Source organism: Lathyrus oleraceus, chromosome 6, assembly GCF_024323335.1.
Source record: "Lathyrus oleraceus cultivar Zhongwan6 chromosome 6, CAAS_Psat_ZW6_1.0, whole genome shotgun sequence".
Taxonomy (NCBI): domain Eukaryota; kingdom Viridiplantae; phylum Streptophyta; class Magnoliopsida; order Fabales; family Fabaceae; genus Lathyrus; species Lathyrus oleraceus.
The window spans coordinates 376923156-376935394 of record NC_066584.1 but is presented as its reverse complement, the minus strand read 5'-3'; the positions used below and the strand labels follow the sequence as shown (position 1 = coordinate 376935394).

Sequence of the window (12239 nt, the reverse complement as noted above, 5' to 3'; positions counted from 1 at the left end):
ACTAAAAACAAACATAAATCTTACCAAGGTGATGAAAATATGTCGGATTAGCGGCGGGAATTCAATGGAAATGGTGACCGATCAGTAAACATGGGGATAAGATTAGAAGAAGGTGTCTGTGAGGGACGATTGTCTAAGGAAGAAGTATCATCGAGCAAGAAGTAAGGCAACAGTTTCTCCCGGAAGAAGGAAGGTGAAACCAATCCAGTATCAGTTGGGAGGCAGAGGAGGCCTCATGTAAGAAGAAGTCCGCAACCACGTCAACACCATCATCAAGTATCATCTGTTATTAGAATATTTTCCAATAATCAATCAATGCCATTTCAACAACAACGTCAACAACAACCACACAAAGAACAAACAACTATAACAACAACACCAATAATCAACAACAACAGAACTTTGAGAGGAATAAGGTCTCTTTCGACCCTATTCCTATGACTTATGCTGAATTATACCCATCTTTGGTTCTCAAGAACCTACTCTCACCAAGAAATCCACCATAAATTCCAGAACCACTTCCATGGTGGTATAAGCCGGAACTCCGCTGTGCCTTTCACCAAGGAGCTCCCGGCCATGATATCGAGAATTGATACCCATTGAAATATGAGGTCTAGAAGCTCGTGAAGAGTGGGATGATGTCCTTTGAGGACCGTGAGCCGAATGTGAAAGCTAACCCATTTCCTACTCATGGTAATTCCTCTGTTAATATGGTAGATGGCTGTCCAGGAAATTTCCGAGTGTTTGATGTGCAATGTATTTGTCGATCTTTGGTGGAAATGCACAAGACCTTGTGTACAATTAGTGATGGTGAACATGACCACGAAGGTTGTACTATTTGCAGTGTAAAACCCCGTGGGTGTTCGGTTGTCAAGAGAGATATCCAAAGGTTGACGGATGAGAATGTAATCCAGATTCAACAGTCAAGAGATATAGATGATGTCAATGTGATAATGCCAGTGTTTAAGATCCCTGAGCGGGTGGTAATTTAGTTCGATAGCAGCAGCAGTAACATTGTCAATAGATCGGTATCTCCGTTGGTAATACGGTTAGTGGACCCTTTCCCGTATGCATCCAATAGAGCTGTTTTGTATCAATATAATGCTACTATGTTAGAGAATGGTCAAGAGGTTCCATTGCCTACGACTAGTTCTGTTGTGAACATTGCTGATGTTATGAAGGCGACCCATAGCGGTCGAGTTTTTGGGCCTGTTTTCCTAAAAGATGTAGAAGATGTTGGTAAGAAGGTTGATGTACCCGCAGTGTGAAGCCTAACAATGATGATGAGGTACTTCGTTTGATTAAGAAGAGCGAATTTAATATGGTGGAGAACCTGCTCCAAACTCCTTCCAAAATTTCAGGGTTGTCTCTTCTTATGAATTCTGAAGCGCACAGAGAAGCATTGCAAAAAGTATTGGAGCAAGCATATGTTGAACATGATGTAACAGTAGACCAGTTTGATCATATTGTGGCTAATATCACTTCCTGTAAAAATCTGAGCTTTTGTGATGAAGAACTTCCCGAGGAAGGAAGAAATCACAACCTAGCATTGCATATATCGATGAATTATAAAGAAGATGAGTTGCACATTCACACACCACATCTTATGTTGACATGGACAATTAATTCACAGTGGAAGCGCATAACATAATTAACTTTGCCATGTAGAAAACACTCACATTCGACCCTGCATAAAGCTTCATGACAGAAGCTTCAGTGGAAAATATCAAAGCTTGAACCTATAGAAATTTCGAGTAACAGAAATTAGAATAGAAGACTCTACAAAATTGCAAGAAGATGGCATAAAACCGAGACCTCTATCCGCATGTTTCAGGTTCTAATGGACTTTAAAAACTACCAACTAACACCCACAGAACTAACTAACTGATTCCAGTTGCAACTAACTGAAATGTTCATAACTGAATTAACCTTTAATCTAACAGAATCAGAATCCAATATAATACATCACACGCTTTAGAATTATGAGGGTTCTTCACTTTTTTGTTTCACATCACAAATCACAAAAATCTCAAAAACTGAAAAATCTCAAGAACTGAATCTCATTATCTCTCAACATCCTCACACAAAACCTTTTGTTTTCTCTCAATTCATCATTCACACACAGCAGCCAATAGTCCCACCACCTTTAGAAATTCTCAAATGCAAAGAGAAATACATGTCACCTAACAGAGTAGGAACAAGATTCCCTAATCAAGAAGATTCTAATGGCGTTAACATCAACTAAACCATCAACCTTATGGAATGAAGTTAGACCATAGATGAGCAACACAAATATGGCTTCAAAAGCATCCACACTATCGGCTTGAGCAAAGACAATAGCTTTACCAATGAGAAACTCAGAAGCCAACCCCATAATTCCTTCTTTCTTCATCAAATGTGCATCAATATCAGATTTCTTCAGATGAAGAACTTCAGTTATGATATGAGATCTGGGAATCTCCTTCAATCCACTAAAAGGTACCTTGTCAGATACGGGTATTCCCAAGAGACGGGCATACTCCTCTAACATAGGCACAAGCTGATAATCAGGAAAAGTGAAGCAATAGTAGCGAGGATCATAAAACTGAACCAAAACACTCAGAAGTCCTTCAACCACATCAACAGATAATACAGATAAATGCTTCCCATGACGTTGCTTAAAATCCAAGGGATATAGTATAAAAGATGACAACTTCCTTAGCTCCTTCAAATCGAGACATTTGAAACTGTACTTCTTAGTGTTCCGTCATCCACAATCCATGGTCTGGAAATATTTGCAAATAAGACCTCAGTTCCTTGAAATTTATTTTTATGTGATGAATGTTATGATGCGCATGTATGCATGAATGCAATAATCACAAACAAGGGATCACACATAAGGCAAACACAAACAAAGGTAAAGGGATGGATCAAGTCATCGTCAAGATCAATCATCCATTTTGGTGGATTATGGTTTTCACCTTATCAACACCCAAGTTCCATTGATATTGACAAGACTTGATCGGATCAACCAAGAATCAAAGGGTTTGTTGTGAGTCACGAGCATGGAGTCGGGTTAAGAACCATTCCAAAGGAGTGTACTAAGGATAAAAACTTGTAGATGATGTTCTAAAAAGTTCCCAGAGTCTTAATCCCATCTATCAGATATTATAGGTTAAGATGACTGAATCATCAACCCATACTATTCTCAAGAGAAACTCGTCTGAGTGTAGTATCGTGTAACAACTATTATCAAGTCTACACCTGAACAGTCTCCGCACTACGTCCTAAATAGGCCAAGTTGGGTTAAATGTTCTACGGTCCTCAGTTTCTCGGATCCCAAATCAGAGAAAGTAATTCCTAACCACAAATAACTTGTGTGACATTAGTAACTCCAAAAGGGTCTCCACTTAGTAGATGGGTCTCAAGCCAACTTGTTAAGGACTACTCCACACAAGTTGAACATGACTATACCATCCTCCTATCTTAATTGCACTCAAGTTCGGGTTAGAACTTATCTCACCACTCAGAGATCACCAAGCACAACAAACAAATTATATCACACAAACAAATATATAAACATCAAATATACAAATATATACAAATAAAAAAAAGTAGGCTAAACTCACTAAGGACTACTCCCTAGTAGAGTCGCCACTTAATTTCTGTAGTGGTAAATTCATGACCATCAAGCTATGGATAAGCTTGACGTCAATAAAACCAGGGTCACCACCACGCTTTTATTGTTTCCAAAGAAAAAGGAAAAAGTACGAACAAAACCCAAAGATAAGAATTTTTCAAATTAAAACTAATAAAATTCCAGAGATTGCAGGTAAGGGGGTTGGTTACACAAAGTGAAGGTGTTAGCACCCAAAGTGTCCTAGGTACTCCTAGGGAGCCTTTTTTCATGTGTGTATGTGTTTTTGGTATAAATAATGCTTGAGAAAAATAGAGTGTGGGGATGAGAAAAGAATTCATTGATTATATTTTTGTTTTTGACAAGACCTTCGGACTTGTGCCTACGTACCAACATAAAAATGAGGGATCAAAACCTCGTAGTTCATGGTATCAATTTCAAAATGGGTGAGTTTCTTTTAATTAAAAGTTTTAATAAAAGAGACACAAAGAGCCCAAAAGTTTGAATTAGTGTTAGTTCTTTTTGTCTTTTGAAATTTTAAGTCAATATGGTTAAGTTCATTTACAAATTTGACTTAGGAAAGAGTTTGAAAAAAATGATTGACATAAGGCCAAAGTTTCGATTTTTGAAATAAGGCCTAAGTTTGAAATCACAAGCAAAGAAAGTTTTTGAAAAGGGGGAGAGATTTTGAAATTTAAGAAGTGGGAGGAGATGAAGAGGCTAACCTAAGCATAAAATTAAAAGTTAAGAGTTAAAAAGACCTGATCAATGGGATGCAATCCAATAGATAAGAATGTCATATAGAAAACCCACTTTTTCTTTGGACTTTGAATCAAGCAATAATCCACAAAGCAATTAGAAATCCAATCATCAAGAAGATCAAGGCATCAAATAAATATAGCTCCATCCAAACAAGCAAATCCCATAACTAGTAGTCTTCTTTGTCTTCTCATGTACCAGATGAAATACTCCTTGATCAACTAAGAGAAAAGCATCAGACAAAAGTTCAAAATAATAGTTTGCATCAAGCCAATGTAGCATATGAGTTCAAATAAATCCCAAGACTTGCATCAGATGAAGGCTCAAATCGCAATAGTATGGTCTCAAAAATGTTGGCATTGGCCAAGTCCTTTTTGCATAGGGAATGTTGCCTAATACTAAGTCCAAAAGTTCATATCAAGATCAATATTCCACCAAACATTTTTTAGGGTTTTTGTTGTTTATTAAGTGTTTTAAGGTCCTAAGACCATAAACAAAAACAAAATGCACAAACAATATATACAATCACAAGATATGGCTCAAATGAGCAAAGTGAAGATGGCATAAACATAAACAAGTTAAATGAAATGCAAATGACAATGAATGATAAATGACTAAAACTTAAATTGCAGAAAGTAAATGACTTGAAAGTCAAGCAATATTAATAAGAGTTAGTCAAATGTTAGTCAAGGTTAATTGAATGTTAGTGGAGTTTTGCTTTTTAATAGATTAAGTCATTCTTTGGAGAACACTAGACCATCCATTCACAAGCATGGATCCTTGAACCAAGACATCTTCCATAGGATTAAATTAAAATCATTCATTCATTTTGGAAGATGAAATGTACTTTTTATCAATCCCCTAAATCCAATGATTTTAATCCAACAAAAGCCAAATCAACCTTGACCAAGGCCTAAACACATAGTCAAACTTCACAAGTCAACAAAAATGACTCAACACAATTTATTCACAATTAAACAAATTAAAAATCAAATTAAAATGTATTAAATCAAATTATGTTTGATTAAAAAACCTAAAACCTCTTCAAAACACCAAATAAATGGCCATGAGATTTGTCATAGGTCAAACAAGGTCAAAGGACCTTGGAGAAAAAATTTCATTATTTTTAAAAAGTCATAAGTATTTTTAAACAATTAAAAATATGCACAAAAACAATTAAATCGTGAAAAATATCAATATTGATCCAAAACTAATTTTAATTTAGAAAAAGAGAAAAATATCTGATTTTTTTTGGTGAAAGTCCCATATTTTTTGGATCAATAATAAAATTAATATGAATTAATGAAAATAAAGTAATTAAAAGAAATTTTAGAAAATCAAAAAAATGTGGACCATCTGATCTCCCTCATTAATTGAGGTGGCGGATCAGATGGATCAGAGCGCGCACTCCACATATGCTTAAGTTAAATGAGATGCACACATGGTAATCAGAAGCAACACCCAAGATTAAAACAATTTAAATGGATCATATGGTTGAGATGCTTCCAACACATCGCCGGAGCCAGAGCTCCAGTCTTCTTCTCCGTTGGACCTCACCAGACTGGTCCACCTTCAACCATCACCAAAATGAAAAAAACAAGACATGGATTTAAAGAAAAAAGGCTCAGGAGCTCGAATCTGGCCTCAATTTTGTCCAATTCCAAGTATATAAAAAGATACAGGGATTTGAATTTTGAGGATCATGAACTGAGTTACTTCGATTTGACCTCAAAGTAACTCAATCTTGTTGCCTACATTGGTAGGGCTTTAGACAACCAGAAATCAACAAGAATAGTGGAGAATTAAGAGAGAGTCGAAGAGAAGAAGTTTCTGAAAAATCACCTTCGAGTTGATCTAATTTCACTTAATCTTGATCTGGATTTGATTGTTTTCTCCTCCTCTTTCTTGCAGAAACCAAATGATATGAAAAGGGAAGTGAATTTTTGGAGTTTAAACTTCCAAACAGAAGATGACATTCAAGCTAGATTTCAAGAGAAACCTTCAGAAATTCTATGGCAGTGAAGGTTTGAAATGGTCTAGCAAAGCTTGGGCAAGGAGTTGATTATGAATCTGAAGCCTTAAGCTTGTTTAAATAGGCAATGCACTTGATATTTGCACCACTTGAAAATTGGACAAAATTAGAAACCTCCTTGCATGGGTGCATGGGCAATGATTTGGGCCTTGAGAATGATGCAATCCACTTCCCATTAGTGTACAAAGTATGCTAAAATCATCATGTGGAAGCATGCAAAATGAAATGATCATGTGAAGTCCAATCTTGCCAAAACACTTTCCATAATGAAGCCATGTGCAAGTCCCTCAATTTGAATCCAAATGAGACAATCTTGGATGTTTTGTAAAGGTGAGATCAAGGGGAGCAACTTTCATATTGAACACTTTTTCATTTGAATCATGGTTCATGATGAATTTTTTAGGTGGAAGTTTGGGAAATCAAATATATTTGAAAATTTTCTAAGTCCCAAGTCAAATGTTTACTTCTTCCATCTTGAATAACTTTTTCTATGGACTTCAAATGAGAAAAGTTCCTTCATGACAGTTGTATCTATTTCAAACCTATTCAATTTGGTCACAAATTTGACCTCATTTGGATTTGTCATGAAGGAGTTATGCATTTTAGAAGTTGAGGAAAATCACTTGCTCAATGGTGTTGGCCCAAAATGACCTATAGTGTTTCCTCTTGGCACATGCATTTTCAAGTTGAATTTGCACTTACTCCAAACATAAAAGTTGAAGTAGACATATTTAAATTGATCATGGAATTTTAATGGATTTCATATCATAAAAATGAGCAAGTTATGGCCTTGGGAAGTTGACCTCCAAGCTAGGGTTTAAACAAAATGACCTATAATCTTTCACCCTAAACAATTACTTTTCTAGCAAAATTAGCTCCTGACTTCAACATGAAAGTTGTATGGAATGTCATTTAGAGTAACTTTTCTCTTAGAATAATTTTCATATGACAAAAATTGTAGAAGATAGGGTCTAGGGAACCCCAGTTTTGACTAGTAGACTTTTGTCTGGTCAACCACCATGAACCAACTTGCTAGCTTGGCAAGTAAACCAATTCTTGATTGAGCTCCTTACATTGAGGGCCTCGAACCCTAGATATGAACTTGATAGAGCATATGTGGACATGTGCACTACCTACAAAAGCAACAAACTATACATTGACATATTTTTGGTATTTGGTTAGTAAATAAAGAAAAATGAAGTATGATATAATCAAATGTGTTTGGTGATCTATCCCAATGAAAACCCAATGAATGAGGGGTAGGTAGGATCCCAAGTTGTGATCCCAATGCTAATGCATATGATGAGGTAGCATGAGGGATCTTAGGGTCAAAATTGGGGTCTTACACCTTGCCTCCAAGGCCAACCGTTTTTCACTCTGGCACCCCTGTACAAGGGCCTGCACCCTAAACCTGGCTCATTTCTTTTATTTTAATCCTTTTGTTTGATTATAATTAATGGTTCTAAATAGAAACAAATAGAATAATTGAATTTTAATTCTAATTTTAATTCCATAATTGTTTTCCATATTATTTGACCATTTTGACCCTAGGGTTTATTTGTAGATTTCATGTTCCCTTAGGATTATGGGTTGATTTAGAATGATCGATCATTTTTAATGGATTTCTTGTGTGGTTTTTTGATAGTTGATTAATTTGATCCCAATTGTGGCATGATCCCTTAGATAGGATATACTCTTTAACCTTTAGATGAGGTTGTACATGCTTAATCATAATTCTCAATTTAATTCAAACACTTTGATTTAAGTTGATTAAAATAAATTTTGATTAACTAAATCCTTTTATTCATGTATAATCTCACAGTCTAGTCAAGTGATCAAAAGTCCCTTGATCACTTGATGAGACTATTTCTGTAAAGTCGTGGATCTCAAGGCCTCAAGTCCAGACTTTCATGCAAGGCATCCCACACAAATCAAGTAGTGGATTATACAAGGCATATCATAGGTGTTTCGTCAAGAGCTTGTCAATCAAGATTAAAATTGTGTGACATGAGCCTTAAGAAATAGGGAATGAATGAGAGTGGAGAATTCTGTTAACTCATTTTGAATATCTTTGGGTACGGGATGAATGACCTAGTTGCTCGTTGTATTCACCTCTATTCATAGGCTTTAGCATAATTTAAATCACATAATTGTCAAGTCTCCCTTCAAAGCAACAATGCAACAATCAGAAGTCTCCATCAACAACTTATCAATCGTGATTCAAGTTGTATGCTATGAACCTTAACTAACAAAGAATGATGAGAGTGGAGAACACTTATCCTTGTCTAGAGTATCCTTGGGTACGTGATAAATGACCCAGTTGCTCAATGTATTCTCCTTTGTCCATAAACTTTATTGTAAGTCAAATCAAATGATTGACAAAGTCTACATCATCATAAGGAGCAGCAAGTATTCTTCTTCAGCAACTTGAAAGTTATGATGAGAATCACATGTCACGAGCCTTAAATAGTAAATAATGAATGAGAGTGGATAATTCTATTAACTTATTCTGAATATTTTTAGGTACGGGGCGAATGACCCAGTTGCTCATTGTATTCACCTTTACTCATAGACTTTAGTATAGTTCATATCCAATGACTTCCAAGTCTTCTTCATCTTCCATTATCATATATCATACCTCTTGCCTTAGTCTCTTGTTGTCTTTGTTTCAGTCGTAGTAGGTTGGACTATAAAAGCTCTAACTTTCTCATTGCACGGTAAGAATATGTAGGCACGAGGATTCAGATTCTCTGTGAGTTACCTTATTTGTAATTCTTCATCAATCAATACCATCTTTTTGGAACCAAATCCTTTAATCCCTTTGGGTTCCATAACCATTGCCTTCCTTTGAACCAATAAATGTTTGCTTTGTAATCAAACACTTAATTCTCTTTATTTTTCTAGTTATGACAATACAATGGGTATGCCTTTATTCTTCCACATCTTAATTTGTACCTCTTTACTCTTTAGTTCAGAGTTTATTCCTTTATGGATCCAATATACCATTCTTCTTTGGTTTTAAATTGTTTATTTCCTATAGTGATATACTATTCCTTGTACCAATCATCATTCTCCTTTAGGTCTCATACCTACCCTTTTAGGACATTTGTCCATCTTGTGAACCGATAGAGTTTTCCTTGATGTCAAACACGTAATTCCTTGTCTTTGGTTATGATATTACAATGGGTATGCCTCTGTCCCTCCATATCTTAGTATGTACCTCTTCACTCGTTGGTTCAAAGAATTTTCCTTTATTTTTCCTTTATGGTTTCCCATGCTACCATGTTTGTTTGGTACAAGTTACAGTGTTCATCACTGCAGTCATAACCTTGAAGTTATGTTTGTCTTGTTAGTCCTAACTGCGTAGGAAAACACCTCTTTGTTTCTATCCTTTGTTTTTGTGGTTTCATGAACTACGATGCTCTGATTTTCTCATTGCACCATGAGAATACGTAGGCACAAGACTTCGAACCCTTGGCAAGCATAATTCTAATCACTCCTTCTGCCTTAGGGCATCATCCATACCTTTCATGATCCATGATCTACCTTCGATCACAAACCATTCACACCAGTGACATACTATTTATTTGAAACCAAGTACAATTTTCTTTGGAATTCCATATATACCTTTTTAGGACACTTGTCCACCTTTCTGCCAAGAGATGTTTGCTATGGAACCAAATACTTAATTCCTTGCTTTTTGGTCATGACAATATAGTGGGTATTGCCTTTGTTCCTGCACATCTTAGTCTATATTTACTTTACTTTTGGATTGCAAATACCATTTACCACTATGGATTCCAATATACATTTACCTTTGATTCCAAACTATACCTTTTTAGTCACTTTCACCAAAACCTTCGATTCTTTGACTTTGGTTACTTTTCTCTATCATTCCATTCATCTCCATGATGCATTCATCATATACTATCTTCATTCACCCCACATGATATACTGTTATCTTTGAGGCAAATACAATATCTCTTTAAGCTCCATCTTGTGCCTGCTTGTGAATCAAGGGTTGTTTGACTATTAAACCAAACACTTAATTTCCTTTGTTTTCGGTTGTTCCAAGATAGTGACGGCATGCCTTAGGCCCCTCACTTGTTGGTTCATACCAGTTTTACTATTGGGTTCAGATCTCATTCCTTATTGGAGTCAAACAACATAATCCTTTGGTTCACACCATATTTGTTATCACAACTTCTTTTCACCTCCCACCATTAGTTCTATGAACTATAGAGCTCTGAATTCTTTATTGCATATAAAGATACGTAGCATGAATGGTCAAATCCTCACCGAACACTTTATTTATTTCATTCCTTTCCCTTTATTCTTTCGCAAGTATCTTTAGATATAACATCAATTTGATCAAGAATAATCAAAACGATTTCTGTTGAGTACAACGAATGATAGGGGGTACTAATAACTTTTTTTTGTTTTATTTTTTAAAATTATTTAATCAAAACTAAATCTTCTCTTTAAAGGATAAATTATTGTCTTAGATGGTGATTTTAGGAAAGGAATATATTATTTGAAATATAGCCTCGATTGAAATTTCATCCGTGTAAGATTCCACCAATTTATGATAAAGTTATTTTTACATTTTATGTAATGCGAGTGCATGACATTCATATTTTTTTAGTTTTGATGAACATTATGAATAAATATAAATGAGTTACTTACAAGTATACGTTTATTTTTCATTGGAAGCACTGTATCATATAAAATACCATGTAACAAAATTTCTATAAATCATTTCAACTATACAAAAGTTTTAAAAATTCTGTGATATTGAATATGTATATTCGATGAGTTAGACTTTTTACTACCCTTAAAATTATAATATTAATCATATTTCTTTATTTACGTAAGCTTATTTTCATTTGAAGCACTATATCATATAAAACATCGTCTAACAAAATTTCTACAAATCATTTCAATTTCACAAAATTCTTAAAAATTCTTAATGATAATGAAAATGGACATTTGATAAGTTATACATTTTACTAAACTTACCATCATAATATTAATCATATTTATTTATTTACATTATTTTATTTTAATAGTTTTTAAATACAAAAGTAAAATAATATAACTCTAAGGTGTATCAAATCAGGACAATAAAATCTACACTAAAAAAGAGATACAAGAATAGATCTCAATTAAAGAAGTCACCAAAACACAAAAAACACCTCAACATTCATATATAAATTTAACAGAAAATTAAAATAATGAAAACTATTATTGATAAAGATCAAATGACCATTTTACAAATTATTGCATAAGGGATATAAAAATGGTCATTAATAAAACCACGTTTCATTGACTTCTAATGCAACAACACAAACTCGTCATTGGTACACAACTTCCACCTAGAGGGAAATCGTTGTATATGCAGAAATAGTGGCATGCACTCTGAACACATAAACGTTTGTCTAAACGAAAGCAATATCGAGGGTGTGGATAGGATACTCCATCTGCATGAAGCATCGACGAAGCAATGCACATAAATACTAATGTAAATATCACGAACTTGATGCTGCTGCTTGCCATTTTCTTTAACAAGAACCTTTGAATTTTTTATTGGTGAATAAGAAGAACCTTGAATTTGGCTATTTATAATTAAAAGATTACTAGTAAATTTTGAAATCAAATTGACTGATAAAATTTATAATAATGATTCATTTAATTTAAAAGTCTAAAGTGGAAATTGATTGAAGTCCTTTTAATAAAAAAAATTTAAATGTAATTAATTTTTATGATATTAAACAACTTAAAAAAACATTAAATTTAATCCAAAGATTGACTATTTTTATAATTCACAAATCA

At 34.4% G+C, this 12239-nt stretch overlaps 1 long non-coding RNA gene across 1 annotated transcript in view; it reads right to left on the bottom strand.

Annotated features, from left to right (window-relative positions):
* LOC127092416 (uncharacterized) overlaps nucleotides 1–12025 on the bottom strand; it is a 52178-nt gene extending 40153 nt beyond the window's left edge. The window contains exon 1 of the long non-coding RNA XR_007792176.1: nucleotides 11603–12025. This is a non-coding gene — a long non-coding RNA (uncharacterized LOC127092416). The remainder of the gene's footprint in view (nucleotides 1–11602) is intronic.
* Nucleotides 12026–12239: the final 214 nt, after the last annotated feature.